The 27,600-nt window shown below is 48.4% G+C and overlaps 1 long non-coding RNA gene across 6 annotated transcripts in view; it reads right to left on the bottom strand.

The window, feature by feature from the left end:
- LOC116285050 (uncharacterized) overlaps nucleotides 1-27,600 on the bottom strand; it is a 311,898-nt gene that overhangs the window by 107,225 nt on the left and 177,073 nt on the right. For 4 of the 6 annotated variants that reach the window (XR_012063089.1, XR_012063085.1, XR_012063082.1 and 1 more), the window contains one exon: nucleotides 7,771-8,244. The exons of the other annotated variants lie outside the window; for them this stretch is intronic. This is a non-coding gene — a long non-coding RNA (uncharacterized lncRNA). Of the gene's footprint in view, nucleotides 1-7,770; nucleotides 8,245-27,600 lie in introns of those variants that run through there. 6 annotated transcript variants of the gene reach the window in all.

Consider the following 27,600-nt stretch of genomic DNA (forward strand, 5'->3'; position numbering starts at 1 on the left):
GAGTGATGTGCCCCAGCTGTGTTAACTTCCTACCTGGGCGATCAAGGGCAAGTGGCTGGTCCTCTCTGAACATCAGTCTCCTCTCCTGTAAAATTGCCTTGAGGACTAGAGAAAACCTTTAAACAGAAACTAGTCATGTGAGTTTTACCCGGGGAGGCAAAATAACCAAGTTGGAGATAGCACAGACTTCTGACTTCAGAGAGATCAGGCCTCAAATCTCAGCTCCCCCAAAGACTAGCTGAGCATCCCAGGACAGGTTTCTCAGCCTCTCTGTTTCCTCCTCCGTGTAGAGTAAATTACTGAGACGATGCATGTGAAGACTGAGGACAGTCTGGTAATGTTGTAAGGACTTAAAAAACCATTACTGCGATTTTTCCTGCCTGTTTCACTCTCAGCTTGAACCAGATCCTGGCCTGACCTTGCCTCCTATCTTGCCCTGTTTTTGCCCCCAGTTTTCCAGCCAAGTGTGGCCTGAAAGCTGTTTTTGTGGGGCAGCCACCCAGGCCCAACCACAGTGTTGGGCTCATCGGTGCCACCGCTATAAACAGACGGAGGTGGTGTAGGTAAACACTCGCTCCCGGTGGGCCCCGGGTGCCACCAGCCTCGAAGGAGGTCAGCTAGAGGGTGGCAGCCTGGTTTGATGGAAATAACACCTAAGCCCAGGGACCAGGCAGGCCACGAAAGACCCTCGGCCAGGCAGGGCACAAGTGGGGTGCTGTGTCCCCAGCTTGTGTCTCACTGCCCCAGCTGGGCCCGCCATCACCCCGCCCCTCCCCAGAGCCAACATCTGCCTGTCAGCATCCCCGGCTGAGCGCACATCCCAGGTGCCTTACAGACAGCATCTCGTGAACACCCTCACCCTGCAACGTGATCGGTGCCATCACTGACAAAGAAGCCGAGTCTCAGTAAAGCGACCAGCCCTGAACCATAAAGCTGGAGAGACGAAGGGAATCAGAATCCAAGTCTGGCTCCAAACCCCGACTTTCACCCTGCTCCCTGCTGGAAAGTCACTTCTGCCTGCCCCGGGGTCAGCCTCCGCAGCTCTCAGGCTCTGCTCCCCCTTCTTTTGCCAGCACCAAGCACACACCAGCACCCCAAGTGCAATATGCCTGATTGCTGAACGGCTCTACAAACGCGTATAGAAACGAGAGCCCGAGGGGAGAAGGCTCTGCGGGAGAAGGGCATGAACAGAGCACGCACTGCTTGCTGAGCCCTCATCCATTTCACCCTCAAAACCACCTGATCGGTCAGTGGCCTGATTCTCATTTTACAACTGAAGAAACGGAGGCTAGAGGTTAATTAAGGTGCCCAAGGATCGCATCACTCTTTAGTGGCAGGGCTGAGTGTGGACGCGGGCTGAGATGCTGACGTGCCGAGGACCACAGGTGCCTCCCCTCTGTGGGGCCGCCGCCCTGCGTGGACCTGGCACAGCCTGGGTGACCCCCACGAGTCTGGGCAATGAATAGACACCCAGGCAAACAGATTGCTACTTAGGCTCCTTGAGCTTCCAGAAGCAGAGTATAGGGCCTACCCCATCTTCCAGGTCAGGCAAGTAAGGCTCCAAGAGAGTAAATAAGTCAGTGGGTGGTGGCACCGTGATTGACCCCAGACGGCCTGGCTCCAGACCTGAGCAAAAAGGACCCCTGCCCCAGGCATGCACTTTAGAGGCCCCTGCTCTGGCCCTCCTCTGGCCGTGCGCCTCCCACACGGCGTGGGATGTGCCCATCTGGCTCCTATGTCCTGCCAACTTGTAGACCAGGCCCTGGGTGCTCTGTATCCCAGAATTCCCTCCCCAGTGGCTCTGCCAGGCAGGACCAGAGTGACCCTGATCAAAGTATACTGGAAGGGGAGGGAGGGCACAGCTCAGTGGTAAAGCACATGCTTAGCATGCATGACATCCTAGGTTCAATCCCCGGTACCTCCATTTAAAAAAAAAAAGTATTTTGGAAAGATGGATGTGGATGGAGGACACCACAGAGAAACTAACTGTATTTGTCTGCTTCGGCTGCAATTACAAAATACCATGGACTGGCCAGCTTAAACCACAGAAATTTCTTTTGCTCACGTTCTGGAGGCTGGAAGTCCAAGGTCAGCATGCTAGCCTGGTCAGGTTCTGGTGAGATCTCTCTTCCTGGCCCCCGACGGCCACCTTCTCGCCATGTCCTCATGTGGCAGACAGAGAGATCAGCTCACAAGCTCTGTGGTTTCTTGTGAGGACACCAGTTCCATGGGACTCCAATTCAGTGGTGCCCAGCCTAACCCTCATTACTTCCCTAAGGGCCCTGTCTCCAAACACAGTCATGCTGGGGGGCAAGGCTTCAACATATACATTTAGAGGGAGGGGAGGACAGAAACGCTCAGCCCATAATGCTTACCAAGAAAAACATGGGAAGCCAGGAGGTGAATGTTTCAGGTTCAACACGTAAAAGCTGGTGGAAGCTGCCCAGAGTCTCATCTGGGGGAATCATGTCTGAACATGAGCCAAGAGGGCCAGCGTTGGGGCCCAAGGGCAGGACAGCACAGCAGAAACAGCAGATTCGGAAGAGCAAGGACCACCCCACAGTGTCCACAGGGCTGTGCAGGACTGGTGCTCAACAGTGCCCCTTGTGGTGCAGAGACGCAAGTGCAATAGAGGGCTGTTGGCTGGTTCTCCCTGCATCTGTTTCAGAAGCAGGACTAAGGCCCTGGGGTCTTTGGAAAATTCAAAAGCAAGATAATAAACTTTATAATAGTGGAGTTTGAGGTGGAGGGAAGAGTCAAGTGATTAGTTAGGAAAAAAGACATATGACCAGATTCATATTGGGTGTAGGGCATACCAGTTCCTCAGGAAAGGAATGCTTCCACACAGCTGTTAAGCCACTTGGTAATAAATGGTTTTCAGCTGTTCAGATTGGCTAACTTTTAAATATATTCATGATATGAAGAGCATAGGCATACCTAAATATCCACAGAACATTGCCCGGGACTTTGATGGTTCTTTCATAAAATAAAATGCTTCAAACACTTTTTAAAAGTGAAAATCCAAGGCAGAACCATGGTTTAAGGTCTAACTGTGGTAAATTACCATGTTCAGGTTTGGGGAAACACTGGGATCTTTTAAACCAGATCAATAATCTGTTGAAACGTATTTTTTTTTTAAGCAATGGTTTAAAACAGCAATGAGATACTACTACACACCTACTAGAATGGCCAAAATTCAGAGCGCTGACAACACTAAATGCTAACAAGGATGCGGAGCAACAGGAACTCTCATACATTGCTAGTGGGAAGGCAAAATGGTACAGCCACTCCTCAGAAAATTAAAACTAGAATTATAGTATGATTCAGCAATTCCACTCAGGGTATACATCCAAAGAGAACAAACAAACAAAGAATTCAAAAAGACATATGCACCCCAATGTGCATAGCAACATTATTTACAATAGCCAAGATATGGAAGCAACCTGAGTGTCCATCAACAGATGAATGGATAAAGAAGATGTGGTACACATATACAATGGAATATTACTCAACCATAAAAAGGAATGGAATTTTGCCATTTGCAACAACATGGATGGACCTGGAAGGTATTATTCTTAGTGAATTAAGTCAGACAGAAAAGGACAAATACTGTATGTTTTCACTTATATGTGGAACCTAAAAAAAAAAACAGAGCAAAACAGAAATAGACTCACAGATAGAGAACAAACAAATGGTTAACGGTGGGGAGAGGGAAGTGAGGAAGGGTAAGATAGGGGTAGGGAATTAAGAGGTACAAACTACTATGTATAAAATGGATAAGATACAGGGGTATAATGTACGGCACAGGGAATACAGCTAATATTTTGTAATAACTTTATATGGAGTATAATCTATAAAAATACCAAATCACAATGTTGTACACCTGAAACTAATATAATATCGTAAGTCAACTATACTTCAATAAAAAATTATGGTTCGGCCACTTTGTATGACAGGTTGGTGGCTTCTTACAAAACTGAAGATACCCTTACCATGCGATCCAGCCATCGTGGTCCTCGGTGTTTACCCGGAGTTGAACACTTACATCCAAACAAAACCTGCATGTGATATTTAAAGCAACTTTATTCACAATTTGCCAAAACTTGGAAGCAAAATCAAGATGTCTTTCAGTGGGTGAATGGATAACTAAATGGTGGTACATCCAGACAATGGAATACCATTTGGTGCTAAAAAAAGAAATGAGCAATCAAGCCATGAAAAGACATGGAAGAATGTTAAATGCATATTCTTAAGTGAAAGAAGCCAGAAGCCAATCTGGAAAGGCTGCATACCATACGATTCCAGCTAGATGACGTTCTAGAAAAGACCTTGGAGACAGTAGAAGGATCAGCGGTTGCTGGGGGTTGGGCGGGGGGAGATGAATAGAACACAGAAGATTTTTAGGGCAGTGGAAATACTGTGTATGACATTATAATGGTGGCTACATGTCATTGTATTTTTACCCATAGAATGTGCAACACCAAGAGTGACCCCTAAGGTAAGCCATGGACTTTGGGTGATCACCCATGATGTGTCAGTGTAGGTCCGTCCTTGGCAACAAACATACCACTCCAGTGGGTGATGCAGACAACGGGAGAGGCTGTAAACATGTGTGGACAGAGGGTATATGGGAAATCTCCATACCTTCCTCTCGATTTTGCTATGAGCCTAAAACTGCTCTAAAAAAGTGAAGACTGTCTTTAAAATGTGGTGGAAATGTGGAATCATTTTGTTTTTTAAGAATCAAGAGCTGGACCTCTGTGCCAGAAGAGGACATGTATTCTTCACCATTTGCTCACTGTCTTGTTGGCAATCCGCTGTTTTTCAGACATTTTGAAGACATCGCTTCACGTCATCCCCTCCCGCCGTTAGAGAAACTGAGGTGGCGAATGAGTGCTGTCGCCCGTTGGACAGGATTCCAGCCCGGCCTTGTCTGCCTGCACAGCCCTCGGTCGCCCCAGCACCACTCTGCCATCTCTCTGGAAGAGGCTGGGAAGCCCGCAGCGAGCATTTGGGAGAGTCCGGAAGCTAATTTCAAGTAGCCACTTTGAGGGCAACATCTTACTAGACATCTTTTCAATTCAGGATGCAGAAGTCTCGCTCAGCTCTGAACCTGGCCACAGATGGCCATCGGAGAATATTTTCTGTCCAGTCGCAATGGATCCATGCACAGGGCACGTGACCTCAGCAGGGAACTTGCATCTCAGGTCTGAGAGTCTGCGGGCAGCTCAAGGATGGAGCAACCCCGAGCGCTGTCGTCCTGCAGCCCAGGTGCCGGAGTCGGGGTGGAGTGCGTGGCCCGGACAGCGGAGCAGCATGACGCAATGAACAAACCTTGGCCCTTAGCACCTCCGCTGGCAGGGACTGCCTGACCTTGGCCAGGCTCTCGCTCAGCTCCTTGAGACACGCACAGCAGTGAGTTCCAGAATGAAAAGCACCCATAACGTCTCCCAAGGGCCGGACAGCACTTTGGCAATGACAGTATTTTAATAGATGACCGGGCCGGTGCAGTAAAAATAACCTTTGCAGGTAGTAGCCAGATCTTGTTTTTTTCCAAATCTCTTTTGCCCGTCACTCCACAGCCCAGCCCAGAAGAGCCTTTCCTTTCATCACAGAGTGGAAAAATTCTTGGTGGCGTTCTCCCCAGAGCTGGGACCCACTCATAAATCCCCAGGGCCTCATCTCCCCTGCCCCAGGTGCATCTGGGGCATTCACGGGAGAGCAGGTCATTTCAGGGGCTCTGGTCACACAGCTCAGCACTGGCCACGCAATCACAGAGGAGGAGGGACACTCTGGGGACCCGTTATTTTACTGCGGTTTTATAACCGTTTGACTTTTTTTTTTTTTTAACAGTCTACTCAGAGCAGAAGAAAGAAAACTTTCCCACTCCTGTTGGGAAACTCATGCGTATATGATGTCAAGATTCCGGGGCAGGTCAGTGGTACAGCCGAGACAGCCCAGGGCTAAGAATTGATGGAGTTACTCCTCCCTCCAGGAGGGACATTACTCCCTGCTCTGTGGTGTGGGCTGCACGTAGTGACCTCCTCCCGAGAGGACATAGGGAAATGGGGAAAAGGTAACTTGACAGCGGAGAAACCTGACACACGCTACCCCAGCAAGGTCGGCACCAGCAGGATTAAGTCAGGTCAGTAGTATGTTCAGTATATTCCCTTGACACAAGGTGATGTGAATGACACTTCTCCTCTGGGGTCTTCCTCACCCAAATCTATAACCTCATGTGATAATATATAATATAATATAATATAATATAATATAATATAATATAATATATATAAAATCTAATCATGAGAAAAACAACAGACAAATTCCAGTTGAGGGATGTTCTGCAAAATACTGGTCCAGGACTTCTCAAACTGTCAAGGTCATCAAAACACAAGGGAAAGTCCAAGAAACTGTCATGGCCAAGAGGAGCCTAAGAAGACACGGTCACTAAATGCGAGGTAGGATTCCGGGTGGGATCTTGGGGCAGAAAAAAGCACGTTAAGTAAAAACTAAGGAAATCAGAATTAATTAGTTAATAATGTACCAATACTGGCTCATTAATTTTGAAAAATGCACCATGCTAACGTAAGGTGGAAATAACGGAGGAAGCTAGGTGTGGACTACATGGAAACTCTCTGTTTGTCATCTTTGCAATTTTTCTGTAAATTCAGAACTGTTGGAAAATGTAAAGTTTATTCTACAAAGGGAATGGATTGCCTTCCCTGTCTGCCTCCTTGCACCACCCTCTTACAAGCCTTGGCATCTTAGCAGGTCTTACATCTTTTTTAATCTATGTCTTCTACTTATGTATTTTGCTCTCCCACTTTGAGGCTATTTATAAAAGTTTAGTCTATCCAGCCAGTAATTCCTCCAGAGATGGACACAACAGTATCCCTCAATCCTCCTCTGGCATTTTTAAGGGAGCTCCCAAGGGTTTGAGACCAACATCCTACTCGAATGCTTAGTGCATAACTACTCAGCTAAGTCAGGGACTTCACAGGGAGTCAAGGTTCTCCACTGGCTGCTGTTGGGAGCTGTGAGTGGTAAATGAAGAAGCAGGAACCGTCCTACACTGTGGGTGGGAATGTAAACTGATGCAGCCACAATGGAGAGTCCTTAAAACACTAAAAATAGATTTACTATATGATTCAGCAATCCCACTCCTGGGTACATATCCAGAGGAAACTCTAATTTGAAAAGATACATGCACCCCAATGTTCATAGCAGCACTATATACAATAGCCAAGACACGAAGCAACCTAAATGTCCATCAACAGAAGAATGGATAAAGAAGCTGTGGTGTGTGTACACACACACACACACACACACACACACACACACACAATGGAATACTACTCAGCCATAAAAAGGAATGAAATAATGCCATTTGCAGCAACATGGATCTACCCAGAGATTATCATACTAAATGAAGTCAGACAGAAAAAGACGAGTATCACATGGTTTCACTTCTATGTGGAATCTAAAAAAATGATGCGAATGAACTTAGTTACAAAACAGAAACAGACTCACAGACACAGAAAACAACCTTATGGTTACCAAAGTGGAAAGAGGGGAAGGGATAAATTGTGAGTTTGGGATTTGCAGATACACACTATTATATATAAAATAAACAAACAACAAAGTCCAATTGCATAGCATAGGGAACTATATTCCATATCTTATAATAACCTATAATGGAAAAGAATATGTATGTAAACTGAATCACTATGCTGTACCCCAGAAACCAACACAATATTGTAAATCAACTATACTTTAATTAAAAAAAAGAAGAAGAAAGGGGAGAGAGGAAAGGGAGAGGGGGGGGAAGGAGGAGGAGAAGGGAAGAAGAAGAAGAACGTTTATAACTTGTTTAACGTTAGTATCCTGTGGACTGTTTCGAAAGGCAGAAGACACAAGAGCCTCTCAGTCTCTCAGTAGAATTGGACGGCACCCCAGTCCCACACCCTTGCTGGTTCACAGACCTCTCAGATTTATGTAGCTCTCCAAGGAAGTGAGAGACTCAATGTCCCCAACCCAGGCCACCTTATGGAGAAAGAAGAAATGCAGGTGGACTTCAGGAACCTGGCTTCCCAGGCAGCTTGGCTGAAAGGCGTCCATCCCATATGACCAAAGCTGGCTGCGGCTGCCTCCCTGCGGACCCTGGGAGCGGAGGGGAGCTGGACATCAGGGCTCATCCTCACCAGGACGGTGCCTCCTTCTGCTTCTCTCTCACTTCTTTCCCTGGAGGATTAGAGACTGTCTTAGAGGGATCTGTGCCATTTTGTTTTAACCCTCGCCTCCTTTGCTTTCTGTCCCATCCCCTTCCTCCCTCTCTCCTGCCCTCCTTCTTCTGCTCTCCCAGAGACAGGAGAAGAGGGGGCAGGGTGCAGCCACAAAAAGAATCGCACAGCAATTGAGGCTAGGGCAGAAGCTGGTTAGAACCAAGATGGCGGGAGGTTCAGCTTCCGGTAGATCTTGAGGCCTGAGATGGCAGAAGATTTGACTTCCAGTAGAACTTGAGCTTCATTACATGCTCATTATGATACGTTAGCATGATAAATGGCACTCCCACTGTGGCATGGCGGTTCGGAGGCTGACCATAAAAGGCCAAAAAGGAGGCAGTGGCCCAATTCCAGGGAATCCCCACCCCTTCCCCAAAGTAGCTGGAATCAGCTCCCGCTTGTTGGCAGATGAAGCTACAGAGCCCGTAAGAGCTAAGCACTCCCACTCTCTGGCCTTCTGGGTCGGCCTGCACTCGTCTGAGGAGTCAGCGTCTCCCTGGATAAACCTACTCTCATCCTGCTATGGCTCACTCTTGAATTCTTGCCTGTGCAAAGCCAAAGACCCTCACTTGATGGGGCGCATCCCAGGGACTCGCCAGAGACCTGGGATATGGCCGTGCTTTCGCGCTCCATTTTCCTGCAGCGTCCCCACAGGACAGATGTGGCCCAAACCCAGGCCTTTAGGAACATCTGCCGGGACCGCAGCTGCCTTCCCCCGGGACCAGGGGACCCCTGTTCCCCCCCACCCCAACTATTGGGTTTTATCCAAGGACTTTGGTTTTCTGGCCAGAATATTTGAACTGAAGTCAGCAGGGTCCTCTAGCTATTAAAATAACTTGCTAAAATCTCTGAGGATTTGCACATGTAGGAGGAAGAGGGAGATGCTGTTTTGCAAAACCCTGGCTGCAGCTGGCGCCGGCTTGCCTAGGAAGAGCATCGCCCAGTTCTTCGCAGGGATGGTGTATCTCTTTTGGAAATACCTGGACTTGCGGGAAATGTGCAGAAAAAAGGGTTTAATTGTTCTGATTAAAAGGGAACAGCAGCTTGGAATCTGGCTAGCAGCTGCATGCTGACAGCTGGAGGAAGCAGGGTTTGTAGGAGCTGTAGGAGTCAATGGCGGGGCGGGGGTGGGGTGGGGACTGGAGGGCAGAGTAATTTACTTCGGGGATGACACCCTTTGTTCACTGCAGACCTTTAGGAAACATCTGCTAAACTTGACCCGTGTGGGCTGGTGGTCATTGAAAACCAGCATTAAGTTGACAGGGACATAAAGAAACAGTCCCGGGGAAAGACAGGAATGAGATTGAGTGCTCAATGCGAACAGGAAATCAAAGGCAGGAAGTGATCAGTAACATGTAAGTCCCCCTCCCAGGCCCCCAGGGTGGGAGTGTGGAAGGTGGGGGGGTGGGGCGATGGCTAGAAACATTTGGGAAAGAGTCCCAGGCCTTTCCATAATGCAGACATGGTCTCTCAGGAAGGACCCCACACTGGTAAACTTGCGGACGTACAAACCGAAGGCATTTGGGACACATGCGCGCGCGCGCGCACACACACACACACACACACGCACACACACACACACCTGTGACACACCTGTGCAGGACCAGCTCTCCTTGAGCAGTGATTCTCAACCTTGGCTACAAATGTGAATTGCCTGGGAGCTTCAAGAAAGCCAAGCCTGCTCCTTCATCAAACCAAGAACATCAGAATCGTCGGACTCTCTGAGCTTCCAAGTGGTCTCAGCATGACGGGGTTGAGCAGCGCTGTCCTAGAGCAAGGGACCCCGGCAACCCCAGCCACACAGAAAACTGATGTCATTACGGCCCCCTGCTGAACCTGCGCCCCTTTGCTCGCACGCTTCCCCCTCCCCCAACCTCCTCCCTCCCTCCTTCCCTCCCCTCCTCCAGGACAACAAGGAACCCCTCCCACAGGCACGACACATAAAACATAGGAATTTGAATTTCAGATAAACCACGAATAATCTTTTTTAGCAGAAGTACGTTCCATGCAATCATGCAACATACTCATACTAAAAAATTATCCGTGATTTACTAAAATTCAAATCTAACCGGACACCCAGTGTTTTCAGTTGCTACATCTGAAAACCCCAGACAGTGACAATTTACAAAACAATAACGGGAAAGGCTTCTTGCACTGCACGGAGATCTGGCGAGACCACCAGCCCCCAATCCAGAGTAAAGCGTCCCAAGTCCTGGTGAGAATCAGCAACGTTTTTCTGGTGCCCCAACATTGTTATGGGCCTGCGGCGCTACACGTTACCACCACCAGAGGGCGCGCTATGAGCGGACGGGAGGAGGCGGCTTGGCAGAACCAGCAAGGACTGGACCCTCACACCAAGATGCTCAAGAACCACGCAAGGAAGCAACCTCCAAATAAGCCTGAACGCTCAAGTGGTAGGTTAGAGGGAAGTGCCTTCCTCTTTTAAATTAAATCCTCTTGACAACAGCCAAGATGGCATCAGAGAGGAAGCTACACCCAGGGCAGAAGAAACTCGCAAAGTGGCAGACGTTTCTCTTACAGTGATTGATTGTTTTTGTTGGTTTGTTCAAGGGTCACATGTTTGCTGTGGATCTTCCCAGAACGTTTCCTATGCACACGAATGTGTGGATGCATGTAAATGATTTGGGTTTGCTGGCAAAATTCTTTCACAAATGCCATAGCAGAATGTATGTGTATTTATACATATGTATTTCCGGAACTTGCTTTTTCACACTTAATAAATTTTGAGGATCATCCTATGATATACCTAATACAAATCTTTTATCTTCACAATGGCCCTGTGAGGCAGGGGCTTTTATTATCATCCATTTTACAGATGGGCGACACTACAGCACAGAGAGGTTAAATGATTTGCCCAAGATCACACAGCAAGTAAGTAGCCAAGCTGGGGTTTAGACCTGGGCTATCTGTCTTCAGAGCACAAATGCTTAACCACTCTTCTGGAATGCTTTGTTTTAACCAGGGCATCACAGTCCATGCCAGGGACAGGCCGCTGCATCTATGACCACGCCCCTTTTGATGGACATTTAGCTGTGTCCAGGTTTCCACTAGTACAAATGATGCAGCAGCGGGCTCCTTGTGCAGTGCTGATGGGGGCTCTGCGGGGCAGACCAGAGGCGGAGCGTGCACAGGTCCCGTGTCCACAGATACCGCCATATCTCACTTCCTATCCTCGGGTTCCCTCTCGCTGCCACCAAAGGCACGGCGGGAAGAAGGAACAGCCTGTGGAGAGGCGCAGGGATGTGCTGTGGAAACTTGAACAGAGGGGACTACTTCTGTTCTTGGGAGGGAGAAATTTAGCAACACTGCAGCCACAAGGAAAGGAGAGAATGTACCAAATCAATCGGGTGATCTAGCTAAGGGGCTTTCCGGGCAAGTCCAGGCATGGGGGCTTCTCTTCTCAAGGCCTCGTACACGTTACACATACAGAAGAATCGGGACATGCGGCCCTGCCCGCAGCCTCCGTGCCGGTCTCATCCCGCAACAAGAGCTGTGCCTGCCCACTGGTCTCCACGGAGCTGATGGATTGGGAAGGGAGAGGGCTAGGATTCCTGCTGATTCTCAGGGAGCCTGGGGGTGAGACAAGAGGGTGTTCCTGTCCCCCCAGGGTCTAGAACAGATTAAGCCTTCAGTACGCTCCTGGGAAGTGAGGGGAATGAAGGGCGCCCGAGGGAAGCACTGACTCCGCGCTCCACTCTGCCCTGGGGCTGCGCACAGAGTAGCGATGGAAGCATCGTGGGCCAGGGCTGGGGCGTGCTCTGGGGTTCCTGTGCCCCTCCCACATCATCCTCCCTAATGACAGAAGCCACTAGCACGCGTGCTGTCTCTCCTTTCAGACAATAGGGTACCTGATGGCCTGAGCTTTAAAATGATTTCCCCTTATTTACTTGTAACACGTTTGTCCTTCTGCTTGTCCGGAATTGTGAGCGCCCTCCACCACTTTGGAGAATTCCCTCCTTCTGGGTTCCTGACTCCCCAGAGGGGCCAGAAAGTCTGTTTCCCAGAAACCAGGGTGCAGGCAGGTGACCAGACTCTCCAGTTAGATGCACCAGCAGCAGAACCTGATTCCCAGCCAGCGGCTCTGAGATGAAGCCGGTTCCCACAGGTCGCGGGGAGGCGGCAAGGCCCAGTGGCGGAAGGTCCAGGGTTATGTCTGGACCCTTTTGTGCGGTGACTCTTCTTGGCACTGGGCACAGTTCCACTCCCTGGAACTGCCCTGCAGTGGCACATCTGGGCTGCATTCCCACCACAGAGCCTCTTAGCCTGGTTCTCGGGCCGCTCAAAAGATGCTCAGAGCCCCCCAGTGTCCCGTAATAAGTTCCATTGCTGCTTAAACTCACTGCAGGTGGTTTCTGTGGTTTGCAACCAAGGCTGCCCGAGACCTCCCTGTTGGCCCAGCATTTTTGAAAGGGAGGCATTTAGTATGCTGCCTGACTCCCACCCTATCAGACACAGCTGATTCCAGAACTAACCCAGACACCCAGCAGGGTAAACAGACCTCCAAGTAGGGTCATTCCACTTTCAAAAGTGCTTCTGGGACCAAAAAGAATGATCTGCCCCCACCTTCACCCTTTCTCCCATTCAGGTCCACCTCCCCCGTGTGGCCAGAGTGAACTTTCTCACAAATGACCTGGCGTGCCCCTGCCCGAGTGACATCTGTTCAAGGAGTTTGAAATCCGGGAATCGCATCCCATAAAGCATAGGATAGGAGCAGAGGACCTGGGAGACGGGCCAGACACCCTATTCTGTCCCCTCCTCCTTCTGAGGACAGAAGGCAGCAGCTCAGCTACGCTGGGATGAGGGTTTGCAGCCTCTTCTGTGTGCTCAGCTTTGTCCCCGGCACCAAGGGACCTGGGCAGGAGGCCACAGCTGCTGCAAGGGTTTTGGGTTAAAATCACACAGGTGACCTTGAGTCTTCTCTGAACACCTCTCCCATCCCTCTGCCCTGGCAACAAAGCCCCAACTTCTGTCACTGCACTCAGGTCCACTGGCCCCAGTCAACACACCCACCAGGGATAGGCTACCTGATGAAGACCTCTGGCCCGGCCACCGCCACGACAGACCACTGGAGGACCAGGTGGCCTGGACCCCATCACACCCACATCACTCACAAAGCTCCCCACTCAGCTCCCCGCATTCTCGTCCCTCCTCAGTCCCTTCCACCAGCCTGGGGCATCTCTGAGGGCAGTTATCAGCAACTGCCTCTTGGGTCCCCTGAGCCTAGAAATGGCATAGACGTTTGCTGAACAAGGAAACAGCAGGACAGCGGGTGTGGCGCTGGGGACGAGGAGGGTATTTGCGATGGTGGCCCCTCTAGTGGCCACTGCTTTCCTCAGAATAAAGACCTGGATATGCTCGTCCTCCACCCTCCCCACAAACTTCATTCCTCCTCTGCCCTCTCCTCTCCCACTTCCCCTCTTTGCTCATCCACGCCAGCCACACTGCACTTCTTACTGTTCTTTGAACCTGCAAGAATGCTCCCTGCCCCAGGGCCTTTGCACTGGCCAATCCCTCTGCCATAATGCTCTTCCCGCAGATGCCCTCATGACTTAAGCCCTCACCTCTGGTGAATTGTAAATCATAAGCTATTAAATATTAGTTATTCTATCTTTGCCATTCTATTTATTATCATTATTGTTATGGCTATGGTTATTATTTATATTGTTAGTATTTCAAGTAATTCTTGAATTGCGGGGAGCCGGCCGCCTTTCTGCGTCCCTCGTGCCAAGTCAGGTGATTTCGACCCCCGCCCCCAAGCCCAGGCCGCTCTCCACAGCCTCCAGCCAGCCCGCCGGCTTTTGGCAGTGCCTCCCTCTGTCCACTGGAGGGCGCCCGCAACTCCTCCTTGTCGGCACGGAGACTTCGCAGAGCCGGGGATGCAGGCTTTGAGCCGCAGGACCTCCGACTGCTGCGGGCTGAAGCGGACCTGTGAACCCCGGGGGCAGACAGTGTGAGGTCTCTGGAATCCAACTCAATTCCTTGATTCCTTTTTCTTTTTTTTTAACATTTTTTATTGATTTATAATCATTTTACAATGTTGTGTCAAATTCCAGTGTTCAGCACAATTTTTCAGTCATTCATGGACATATACACACTCATTGTCACATTTTTTCTCTGTGAGTTATCATAACATTTTGTGTATATTTCCCTGTGCTATACAGTGTAATCTTGTTTATCTATTCTACAATTTTGAAATCCCAGTCTATCCTTGATTCCTTTTTCTTTCTTTTCTTTTTTCTTTTTTTGTTTTCCTGCATAGTTGGCTGTTGGCTCGAGGGTGCCATTGAAAATGCCTAAAATGTAATAATTCTGGAGACTGGAATCTGTGGAAAGCTAAATCAACCAAATGAGACCCCTCCCCCACAACGCTGAGAACTGCACAGAGGCAGAGGACACAGAAGTGGCAACAGAGCAGCCCGCGGGCCACGCACGTGTGGCCCCCAGATGATGTCTGTTCTGCTTCATGGTGTCTGATAAACTGAATGGGGGGGTCACCATTTTAAAATTGGGAGATTTCACATCAAATCTAGATTTCTGTCTTTGCTTCTAAAATGGGGCAAAAGGAGCCCATCTGCTCACATGGCAAACCTCTCTGATAGTCAGGAAGGCACATTTGTCAAGAGAAGCTTTTAGAGCAGACTGTATTAATGGCTTGTTAACTTGATTAGAACTCTTAACCGTGGAACATATGAAATGGGTCCCCCTTTCATTCTCCTGCATTTGCAGGGGCAGACCTGATCACCTGCACCTAGAGCACTGCTGGCATGTTCAGTCAAGGCTCAAAAGATCTTACTTGAAATAATGAACTTGTGGGGCTGGGGTGGGAGCAGCGGAGGGGGTTAGGGGCCAACCGCTAGGAAATGCAAGATGTCCTGAACTTGCCCGGTCATGGGGCTGGATTCCAACTCGCGTGCCTGTGGCATTGGGATAGGAAGGCTGTCCCCGTGCGCAGCCATCAGAAGAAGCCAGACGATGGACATTCCCAAGGCTCCGGAACATCTCAGCTTCCCATCCCACCACTGAACAGAAATAATTTTGCATTGGTTAAACTTAGAGATTGAATTTTGTGATGAGGCTAGTGCCCTGAGTCTAAGACTCCCAGTGTCTTGGGAAGGGGTTCAGGAAGGACTCTAGGAAGCTGATTGCCAGTGTGGGGTGTGTCAGACACAGATGAATGTGTCACATGATGGTGAACTGGCATTTACACTGGTCCGTCGTCACCAAAGAGCCGGAAGCCCCCTGCACAGGTACATTAGAGGCCACCCTCTGTTCTGATCTGGCTGGATCCTCTCTCTCTTCCAGCATCTAGACTCAGCTGAACCTAACCTTCTGCCCTCTGCCCTCTTCCCTCTCCCAGGATAGTTTGTGGGCCCAGAGTTCTTGTTGCTAATTGCATCTTCCAGTGCTCATAAATCAAGTACTTAACTATTGGTTTCTAAAGAGGCATTTTCCCCCCTCCAGTATGCTCTGCAAAATGCCTGGTCCAGATCTGACTGCCTGGAAGACCTCCAATTCTGTTTTTGAGGACTTGCTGCTCTTACTTTCTCTGTGATATCCTGGAAATTACTCCACGTCTTCATTAGGCAGGGTCAAGGACGCTTCTTAAAAGACACCAGCTAGATGGAGTATCCAATTGCCCTTCCCTCCATCCTCCTTTCTGGAATACATAAGAGGTAGCTGGAGCTCCGGCAGCCTTTGCTGGGCCATGAGGCAAACTAGAGGATGAAAGCAAAGGCTAAAAATGGTGAAGCAGTAATGTGAAGGAACCTGGTACCCCTGTGACCATGGAACCACCCTACCAGCCCTGGACTAACTCCTTGTAGGACTATTTTAAATGAGAGAGAAATCAGCGTGATGATGTGTAAACTGCTACTCTTCTAGGCACAGTGCTTTCACAGCAATTGCTATGAACTTCATCTTAACCAAGGGACCGTCTCTCCCTGGGCTGACTTCCAGCTGAGATACCTCTTCCCCTCTCTCTCCATGTACAGTCAACACCCAGTGAACTGCCTCAACCCACTTTGTAGACCAGGATGTTCTGTTTCTCAGGTGGTTTGTGCAATTATTTATAAGAGAGACGTGTATGCTGCCTGGATGTCTCTTGGATAAAAATGTCTTTCAGACGGCCTCCCCTGATTCTCATCCGGATAGAGTGTTTAGACTGGGCTGACCTTCAGCCAGCATGTAAAGACACACTTGTACTGGCTGGTAAATTATAAACACAACCACACAGGTTGGAAACCAGTTGCTGCTTCAAGACCCACTAGCGTATCCCTACTCTTTCCCCAGTAACCCTCAGATTCACATAATCCAGCCACTTAAAAAGTTTACACCTGGGGAGGCGAGGGTCTAAGACTCACCCATCTCATATGTGTTCTGACGGGGGACACCCATGAGATGCCTCTGCCCCAGGGTGTATAGGGGAGGGGCCCACACCATCCCGGCCTGGGAAGGAAGGTGTCCTGACCGCCCCACTGGCTGGGACCCGCTGGCACCCAGCGCTGTGCCCTTTCCCACCTGGTAACTGGTGCCCTGCTGACTCTGATCTCCCACCTGTGACCAGTGACTTCAAGGCTTGTTCTCTGGGCTCAGAAACACCCCAGGGAGCACTGGCTGTCTCCCGCAGACACTCACTGGATGCAGACCCCAACCTCTCACCTTGTCCTCCATTCATCCTGCTGGCCTGGCAGAACGCCCCCACCCCACCCCCCAGCTCCTGGCTCCCAGCACCCACACCAGCTGGTGCCCCTGCTGCTTCAGACCTCACAGCCCAGCCAACACATGGGGCTGCATCCCTGGTCGCTCTGGAGCAACTCCTTCCAAACTCCAATCCCCTCATTTCTGAGCATCATCTACAGACTCTCCTCACATCTCCTCCTGGATGTGAACCAATAAACTCCTCGATCCCAGTGACTTTCCTGTGTGGAGAATTTCCCCAGGCTTTTGTCTTAATCCCTTTTGTCTGGGCCAGGAGTTCTCACGGAGAGAATCTTTGGGGGTGTTTTGCAGATGAGTGGGGCATTTTCAGCTGTCCCAGTGACTGGCGGGGAGCCGGTGGCATTTAGCAGATAGGGGCTGAAATTTTTTCCCAATATTCACTGTAAAGTTATTGAACTATGGCGTGCATACAGAAGAGTGCGTGCATCTATGTGTACACACGATGAGTTTTCACAAAGTGGACATATCCACCTAACCAGCTCCCAGACCCAAACCAGGAGATTATCAGCACCCCTAAAACTCCTTCAGATCCCCTCGCGGCCGCTACCATCCATCCAGGATAACCACCGCCCTGACTTCTAACACCAGGAATTCTATTTTTTTTTTAACCGCCTTGGAAAGACATCATGCCAAGTATATTTTTTGGGTCTGGCTTCTTCCACTCACATTCACGTGTCAGAGATTCCTTCATGTTGCTGCATACTGTTCTTGATGGGCACTTGGGTTCTTTGATGTTATTAGAAGTAGTGCTGCCCTGAACATTCCCCCGTGCACTTCCTGATTGACAGACGTACACATTTCTCCTAGGCATTCACCACGGAGTGAGCACCTGGGCCACGGGACAGGCATATGCGCAGCCTTAGCAGCTACAGCTGAAGAGTTTTCCAAAGTTGTTGTAGCCGTTGACAGTCCCATCTGCACATTAGGAGAGTTCCTGTTGCCCTGCTTCCTTGTCAACACTTAGTATTATCTGTTTCACGTTAGCCATTCTGGAGGGTGCACTGTGGTATCTCACTGCGATTGCTGGCCATCTGGATACCCTCTTTCGTGAAGTGTCTGCTCAAGCCTTTGCCCAGTTTACTGTTAAGTATATGCTTTTTCTTCTATTGTTTGTAGCTCTTTATTTATTCTGGGTACAACTTCTTTGATGAACACATGGATTACAGATCTCCTCTCTAGTTTGTGACTCATCTTTTCACTCTCCTCAAAGTGTCACTGGATGAAACAGGATCTTTAGAGAGCAAAACTCATTAACGTTTCTTTCAGGTTAATACATTCTGATGCTAAGTAATCTTTTCCTGTCTCTTCATTTCCTTCTAGAAGTTCCATAGGTCTACCTTTCACATTTTAACTTATAATCCCATATGCCTTTCCGGTGATCCATCAGGCATCCATGAAAGTGAAAAACCTGTTTATAATGATCTCACCTAGAGCCTAGCTCAGCTTTACACATAAACACAAAGTTTTTTTTTTTTTGTACAGTTTAACATACACTGAATTTCCCAAATGTAACTCTTGTGTAAATTTAGAGAAGATGATATTTTGTTTGATTTGGAACTTTATCAAGATTTGAATCACCATTTCAGAAAAACTGCATCACTGACAACAAAGTCGCTCAGGGTGCACCCTGACTTACCCATAGAGCCACCTGTGTTCATCTACAGCTCTAGGGGATTCTGTGTTTGAAAGAGACACACATACTTAGTTGGCTCTTTTTCAAACTATCAAGGAGAAGGAAGTTTCAGCAAACTTCGCTCAGTTATTGTCATACTTCTCTTAAATCCAAATGTATTCATGTAACTGATCACTTCAAATATGTCCCCAGGTGTGGCCACGCCCTTATGTCTAGATATTGGTGCACGTATGTTTGTATCATAAATTATTTTCATTTCTCTTTCTGTGACAACTAAGGCATTATGTTAGTTTGGGAGAGGGAATTACGCATGTGGGTGCATTTCATCTCAATTCATTTCAGGACGGGAAAGGGGATTTTACAAAGTATTTCCTGCAAGGAGGGGCCTTTGGGGCTGATAGGGTGAGGACCAGCGTCCTGGGCTCTGCTCAGGGCGCCTCACATTTCACATCAAATGAGAACAGTTTTCTCTCCTAAAATGAAATTCTTCTTAGGCCAACCGATTTCACAGTAATAGGAGTGTTCTTTTCTGTTCATTACACTTGTTAAAAAGAAGGAGCCACACCAACCCCAGGAGAGATACGTGGGTGGCCCTGCTTCTCAAAGCCACCTCACTCCCTCCACCATCTACCTGCCTGAAGTCACACTCGGGCCCATTCTGGTTCTTTGTTGGGTTCAGTTTCACGGGTAGAAAGGTCTGAGTTCAAGCCCCAGCTCTGCCCCAGACTCCCTGTGTGGCTCTGGGGCACACACCCTCCGTGAGCCCACAGCCTGCATTCACCAAGTGCGGACCGGGAAACTTACTGGGCGTGTCTGTGACAGTCAGAAGGTAACAGCTGCTGACCTGTACTGAGTGCCGACTCCAGGCCAGCTCCTGTACTAAATGCCTTAGGAGGATAATCTCCTTTCACCCTCACAGCCCTGCCATTTGGATGGGGACCGCTATCCCCATTTTACAGATGAGGAAAGTGGAGGCACAGAGAGGGTAAGTAAATTGCCCTAGGACACACAGTATATGGCAAAGCTGAGCATTGACCCCAGGAAGACGGACTGGCTTCCATCAAATAGTAACTTATAGGGAAAACAGTGTCCAGCACAGGGAAGATATTTTAAAATGTCAGCTATGTGCCTAATGGTTGAATAGTTCTGAAAACTTAAATTTTTTTTTTGTGATTGTTTCTTTCTCCCCCTCAACCTCCACCCAGTAAGAACTAGACACATGCCTTTGGTTGAAAATATTAAACCATTTCATATATGTCATACTGAGTTTCAAACAGCTTGATTTCTAATACCCCAACTGCCTAAATTTGGCAGAGTTTGTCAACAGGCCACTAGGAAAAGCGATGTTAATTTTAATTTACCTGTGAATGATATATGGAAGTCTGTGTTTGCACTGGAATTCATGCCAATATTTACCTTTAAAAAAAAATCAATTCCCATAAGCAACAAAAAACACACTATGTCAAAAATATTTCCAAGCCGCAGGCCACTTACGCCTGGAAATACTTGACACGGAGAAGCACCCCGGCCCCCGCCCCCCACCCCGAGCGCGGGCTGCAGCAGCATCTGACCTGCAAGTCTCTAGATCCTTCAGAACGTTCTCTGATGCAGACCGAGGTCAGGTATGGTAAATAAAGCGGCTTCCAGTGCAAAATAGACCCCGCTTCTCAGCAGGTGTGGCGGCTGAAATTTTCCACTTTGGAAAACGGCTGTGGGCTTGGAGCGCGTTCGGGAGCTCGGCCGCGGCAGCCGTCCAGGCGGCTGAGTGTGTGGTCGTTCGCAAACAGCAGCAGGACCCTGGGCTTCAGGGCCGGGCTTCGGGGCGAGCCTCTGCTATCGCCCGGCCGGCCGCCAAGGTGCCTCGGGCCTCTGGGCTTCTGCTTCCCTGCCCGCCCAGAGGGGGAAGCTGAACGAGAGAACCGCTAAGGCGCCCCCAGGCCGAGGCTTCCGGGAGCTGAGGGGTCGGCACGTGCCACGGTTGTGGATGGGCCGGTGCCGGCTCACGTTTTGAACAAGCCAGGACTCACTTCCTTTCTAGCTGTGTGACTTGGGCCCATCCCTCACCTCTCTGAGTCTCAGCTTCCTCCTTAATAAAACTAGGAATAATAACACTGGTCTCCCAGGGTTGCTGCAAAGATCGCACCTAAAAGTCTGAAGGTAGAATAGATGCTCAGCAAATGTCAGTTTCTCGCTCTCACACACTTACGCACGTCTTCTTTCCACTGCGACCCCCACTCTCAGCACCAGACCCGCCCCCCCCCACCCCGTGCAGTGAGACCACCGCCACCCATGCCCCACCCCAGCCCATCCTGTCCTTCCTCCGGCAATACCAGGAGTCGAGACTCTCAAATCTTCTGCCCCAACTAGCATCCACTCTGAGACCAACTGTTGCAATGGGAACCACCTGATAAATGGATACATTTACACCTGTCACTTTCCCGGAACATTTGCCTTAAGAATTTTAATGGTAGAATTTCAGTGCATAGACCAGAGAGCAATCAGTGATTTAAATATGGCAACATTTGCTTTTAAAATTCCACTCCCTGATGATGCTAGGGAAAGAAACTTTGGGAATGGTTTCTTTATATATATTTGTTTAATTAATTTTAATTTCTTTTGATTTTTTAACTTTTTTGGTAGGGGGAGGCAATTAGGTTTAGTTATCTAAATAGATGTTAATGGAGGGACTGGGGATTGAACCCAGGACCTCGTGCATGCTAAGCACATGCTCTACCACTAAGCTATGCCCTCCTCCTGGTTTCTCTTTTCAATGTATATTATGTGTATAAGTATCTGGTCCCTCCGTGTGATTCATTTGGATCCATGATCTATTTCTTTTCCCTTATGGCAAATAACCCACTCTGGTAGATCCATCCCCGGAGTTTTAGCAGTGGGCAAAGTCTTAGAGCTGGGATTCTTGTTTGCTTTCTCCAGGCAGCCACCCCAGATTCTTTTTGGAAGTAGGTGGCACATAAATGAAAAGTTGGTAAACAGAATTCTTTCTTTGGTCTCTTACGGACAGGCCTCGGTCTCTCTGGGCTGCTTCATGGCTCCGAAACGGTAATTATTGGTTGCTTTTTAAAGTGTCCTTCTGAACTGAGAGTCTTTAGTTATTCTAAATGCATTTGGGATCCTTCTGGACCCAAGAATTAAAGGTGACTCTTCATTCCTGTAAGTCAGAGACTGCCTCGTCTGAGGAAACATTCCAGGGCTGTTGGCATGCTGTGTGGTGAGATGGGCCAATTAAAGCTACACCCCAGCATCCTGCAGGTGGGGGCCCCAGGTAGCCTCGGGCAGCTGGAAGCTTCCTCATGAGTCTGATCTTCAGCCTGGGTGGACACTTTCCTCCTGTTGCCCCAGTCTCTTGGTTCCTGGAGTGATGGAAATCAAGAAAGAGGCCACTGGGCCAGAAGAATTGTCGGTGGCCTTGTTGAACCACAAATCTCACTAATGTCACGGGATTTGGGTAATGCCCTGAAACACACCTGACTTCTGAAAGAGACAGTGCTGTTCCCAAAGATGCTACAAAGTCTACTATTTTATAGTAGACACCCCCCACCCCAAGACCCCTTCTACCAATCCCACCTCCCTCCCAACACAACACTGTTATGGAGGATTAAGGGTGAGGTGGGAGTCTGATCAGGAGACACAGCAAACTCCGGCATTTAGTAACAATATGATAGTAACTGAGGACTTTTGTGAAGCACTTTATATGCGTTGCTTCATTTCATCCTCACAGTGACCTTAGGAACTAGGCCTTCCTCTTATCCCCAGTTTCACAGAAGAGAGGGCCGAGGCTGGGGGCGGGGGAAGTAAGTTGTGGGAGGTTAATAAGTGATGGAGATCCAAGCCCAGATCCGACTGGCCCCACCAGCCTCATTTTGACAACTGCACACAGATCTGCCTCCTGCTTTGCCCTGAGCCTGAGCACGTCACACTTCTCTAGGCCACGCAGGCCCAGGTCTGGCTCCTGCTGTGCACACCGAGCCCCAAAGAGAGCACAGGGGCTGGAAGGGCAGGCCCGGGGCCAGGTGGCTCAGGTTTGAACTCAGCTCCAAAGCTTATTCATGGTATGGCCGTGGGCAAGTTACTCAAGCTTTCTGTGCCTTCCATGCAAAGGAAGAACAGCCCATATCTGCGTGCAGTGGAGGAGGGTGGGAGGGTCTGTGTAAAGTTCATGCACAGGGTTTGGCACATTGGAAGAGCTCCATAAACCCTGGGTGCCTTCATCAGCTCTCCCCGCTCGATTCAACTGCCCGCGGGCCATCTCCACCTTAGCACAGCAGGCACCTGCTGGCAGAGCCACAGCTGAATTAATTCCTGGTCTCCACCTCAGACCTGCTCTTCCCCACTCCTGCCCGCCCCAGCACTGGCAACTTTGTCCTTCTAGGAGCTGAGGTCAAAGATTGTGAACTCCTCTCCTCCCTGCATGCCTCGCATCTAACTCACCTGCAGTCCTTTTCATTTTAGCTCTAAAACATACCCAGACCCCAGCTCTATCTCTGCGCCTCCACTGCTACCTGGTCTGGGTGAACACCATCTCGCCCCTGGGTGTCCCTGCTAGCCTCCTCCCTGGACTTTTTGCTTCTGCTCTTGCCCATGGCTGTCTTCTCCTGCTGTAGCCAGAGCAACTCAGGAAGCATCATGTAATTCTACTCAAGGCTCCCGCGTGGCTCCCATCTCAACTAGAGAAAAAGTCAGGATCTAATCATGGACCCACCGAGCTGGTCCCTCACCACATCTCAACTAGAGAAAATGTCACGATCTAATCATGGACCCACCAAGCTGGTCCCCCACCACATCTCAACTAGAGAAAATGTCACGATCTAATCATGGACCCACCGAGCTGGTCCCCCACCACATCTCAACTAGAGAAAATGTCACGATCTAATCATGGACCCACTGAGCTGGTCCCCCACCACATTCCCACTCCCTCTTCCTCTCCAGCCTCACTGGCCACCTGCTTTCCCCTCTAGTGCCTTTGGAACTATCTTCCCCCCCCAATCCCCGACACACACACACGCCCCCAAGCATACCTGCAAGCTTAATCCTTTACCTCCTGTGGCCTCTGCTCACTCAACACCTCATCAAAGCAGGCTTCCCCAGCCATTCTAAATAAGACAAGTCCCCAAGCTGACTTTTGACCGCATGTGTCACAAACCAATAAATCACCAACCTCCCCCAACCCTAAAGCCTGCTTTCTTTATTTACTCCCAGCGTCACGTGGGGATCAGGTGCAGGAGAAGAATAAAGAAGAGGCAACGTGCTTGAGCAAAGCGCCGGATGAAACTATAATTCCTTCGGTTACATAGGAAGATATTATGATATAAATAAATGTATTTTATGGGGTTTGCTGGATACAACATGATTGGTCCAAAGTGCTGTTTTGGACAGAGGAATGCTGAACAAGGCATTTCAGGACAGACTTAAGACATACCCAAATTAGGGAGTAACATACACACACTACTGTATATAAACAAGATAAACAAAAAGGACCTACTATATAACGCAAGGGGCTATATTCAATTTCTTGCAGTGAGCTGTAATGGAAAAGAAACTGAAAAAATATATATGTACATACATATGTATGAATAACTGAATCAGTTTGATGTACACCTGAAACTAACATTGTAAATCAACTACATTTCAATAAATAGTAAGAATTAAAAAAAGAGACATACCGAAGCTCCCTTCCAGGATAACACCCAAGATAGGTTGGAAAGGCAAACTAGACTCTTCAGAGTAAAGAGATGGGACTGAACACAAGCACCTGATTGTAATCCCTTGGGAACCCTTGCTACAAAGATCGTGATGGGAGTTTTTACAGACACAAACCTAAAAGGAAAATGTGAGAGGTGAAAATGACAGAACTTTGGGAGCTGGAAACCGTATGGATAGGAAGTAACTGACTGAGCAGCCCTGCCAGAGCTGAGTTCCAAGCTCACAGCAGGAAAATCCAAGAACCAGCGGGATTTGTACAGAAGAATGTGCAGAGTAACTCAGGAACCTGTAGCAACAGGTACTTCCTGGAACCCAGAGCAAAGTTGTGGGGAGGGAGCGCACAAAATAATGGAGGGTAACTGAAATCTGTTTGGTAGCAGTCAGATGCCTGGACCCCAACCCCCACACTCCACACTTCTGGGTACCTGCCCCTGGGCCGCTCTGGCCCAAGACTGACCATTTGCTTTCCAGGCAGGATAAAACATAGGGACGGCGTGACATCAGACCCAGTTGATGGGGTCTGATACCCAGCATATCATACCGAAAACGGGGATTCAGTGGCTGTGGACATGTCCCTCTCTTATCCCTCTGCCCCTGTTGAGCTTCCAGAACGCTGGCAACCAGGTCTTTGCCCTTGTTGGGCTGCACCCCACAGGCCTGCAAGCCCTGCGCTTGCTCAGCCTCAAGAGCGAAGAAAGAACCTGGGATCAGCAACAGAGGTATCCACGGTTTACCGCATAGGGGATCTGACATGTCAGAAGCCAGGTCCTGGAGTGATAGCCCACTGTGTGCAGCAGATGGTGGGCAGGACGTGGAGGGAGCTTCACTACTGCGGGGCAGTACTGATGTCAGGTTGGCTCATTGATTACCGGGGAAACCAGCAGAGGAGCACGCCCCTCACCACCCCTTTGATAAACTATCATAGTGGAGATAGCTCTGCTCTAAAGGTTAGAAGATCCCTAGCTGGAGGCAAGTACACAGGCATTTACTGAATAGGCTCTATGATTAAGAAGGAAGGTCAGTCATGTGAGTAAGGTGCAGGTGAGGCAGGGACTGGTCAAGCAGGGGATGTACAAAGAGCAAGAGGGCAGCCATCTTGGGTGGCCTGATCATATAGCCCTCTAGACAGAAGGATGGAACAATCTTCTCTGCTCTGTCTGATAAGCTCAGTTAGAAATACCTGAAGACAGTGACACAGGGGCCCCAAGAATTGGCACAGCATGGAGCTCCACAATAAAGCTCACTATCGAGAAGCTCTGCCCGTTCAGACCCACGGATGAAGAGACTTCTGAGGAAAGCCTCTACAAGGTAAGTCAAAGAACAAAATAAAAACTTGGAGGAAACAGAAATTATGCAAGGAGAAAAAAACTTCCAAAAACTGTCACTGATAACCTTTGCAAGATAAGCAAAAACACTGCACCCATGAAACAAGAAGAGAATGCTTTAAAAACACACACACACACACACACACACACACACACCTAACAGAACAAAAAATATTTATTGAAAATTAAGAATGTGAAAATAGAAGGAAAAAACCGTGTAAAAAATTGGAAGATAAAACTGAGGAAAAGTTTCCAAAAGTAAGTCTGAAAAACAAAGAGATGGAAAACAGGGAAGAAAAGAGAAAATGATTTGAAGACCAGTCAAATTCTCACATGCAAATGAAAAGAGGACCACAAAGAAAGAATAGTGAAAACTGAAAAGAGAGGATGTTCAACAAAATAGTACAAGAATATTTCCCAAACTCAAAGAACAGAAATTTCTGAATTGAAAGGGAACTTCAAGTTCACAGCATAATGAAAAAAAAATGCACACCAAGGTATATTGTTATGAAATTTCAAGAATACTGGGAATAAAGAAAACATCCTACCAAGCTTCTGAAGGGTAGAAAAAGATAGGTCAGATGCAACAGATCAGGAATTGGAAAGAACAAGGAATTCTCAACAGCACACAGAGAGAAAAACAAGCAAGTAAACATACAAAAAGGAATGGGGCAGTGACTTCAAAATTCTAAAGGAATGTCATCTCCAACCTAGAGTTCTACACCCAGCCCAATTATCACTCGTGTGTAGAACAGAATAAAGATAATTCAGACACGCAGATTCTTAAAAAAAAAAATTAACTTCCATATGTTTTTCCCCAGGAAGCCACTGGAAGGTATACGCTACCAAATGAAGACATAAACTAATAACAAAAGGACATAGTTTCCTGGGGCTGCCACAACTTACCACAAACTGGGTGGCTAAAAACAGCACAGTCCTAAAGATTAGAAACCCAAAATCATGGTGTCAGCAGAGCCATGCTTTCTCTGAAACCTCAAGGAAAAGGTTCTTCCTTGCCTCCTCCAGTTTCTGTTGGACCCAGGCATTCCTTGGCTTATGGCCAACAGAACTCTAATCTTTGTTTCCATCTTCACATGGCTGCCTTCCCTCTGTGTCTTCACAAAGTCTTTCCTCTGTGCCTGTCTGTCTCTGTACCTCATCTCCTCTTCTTATATGGACATCAGTCATGTGGGGTTAAGGGCCTCACCCTAGTCCAGTATGACCTCATCTTAACTAGTTACACCTACATTAAGCCTATTTCTAAATAATGCCACATTCTAAGGTTCTGGGAAAAACATGAATTTGTGAGGAGGGGTACAGAACTTAACCCAGCACAACATACAGGAACAGGAGATGAGAAGAATTCTCTGGATGATGGCAAAGGACCAGCCCAGGCTGACAGCTGTGTATGAGAGTTGAGGGCATCCAGGCCAGGTTGTGCAGGAGAGATGCTCATAGATTTTGTCAGGAAGGTGAAATCGAGATTTGGGGATTTAATTAATGTTTAAACACAGAGAAAACCGAACAAATAAACAGCAGCAACAATAAAAAGGCAATTGTTAACTCTAGGAAAAACAAAAGGTTAGTTCACAGCCCCACTCCTACAAGGCATATGTAAATGTATAAAAGAAATAATAAATGTTCATCAAGTCAAAATTACAATATAAATATATGCAGAGGGTGGAGGGGTGGGAAGTGGTGGACATGGAGGGAGAATGTAGTGATAAGTCCTTATGTTCCATGGCAATGGATAAGTTAATGAAGAAAGCCAAAAACTGAAAAAGCCAGAGTTAGCGATTCAATTACACATAGGGATATGGAGCAAATATTAAGAGAGTTGAAAATATTGGCCCTGGAGAAGGGAAAATGGGAGGGGTGAAGAACTGAGGAATGTTGT

This window comes from Vicugna pacos, chromosome 22 (assembly GCF_048564905.1).
Source record: "Vicugna pacos chromosome 22, VicPac4, whole genome shotgun sequence".
Taxonomy (NCBI): Eukaryota; Metazoa; Chordata; class Mammalia; order Artiodactyla; family Camelidae; genus Vicugna; species Vicugna pacos.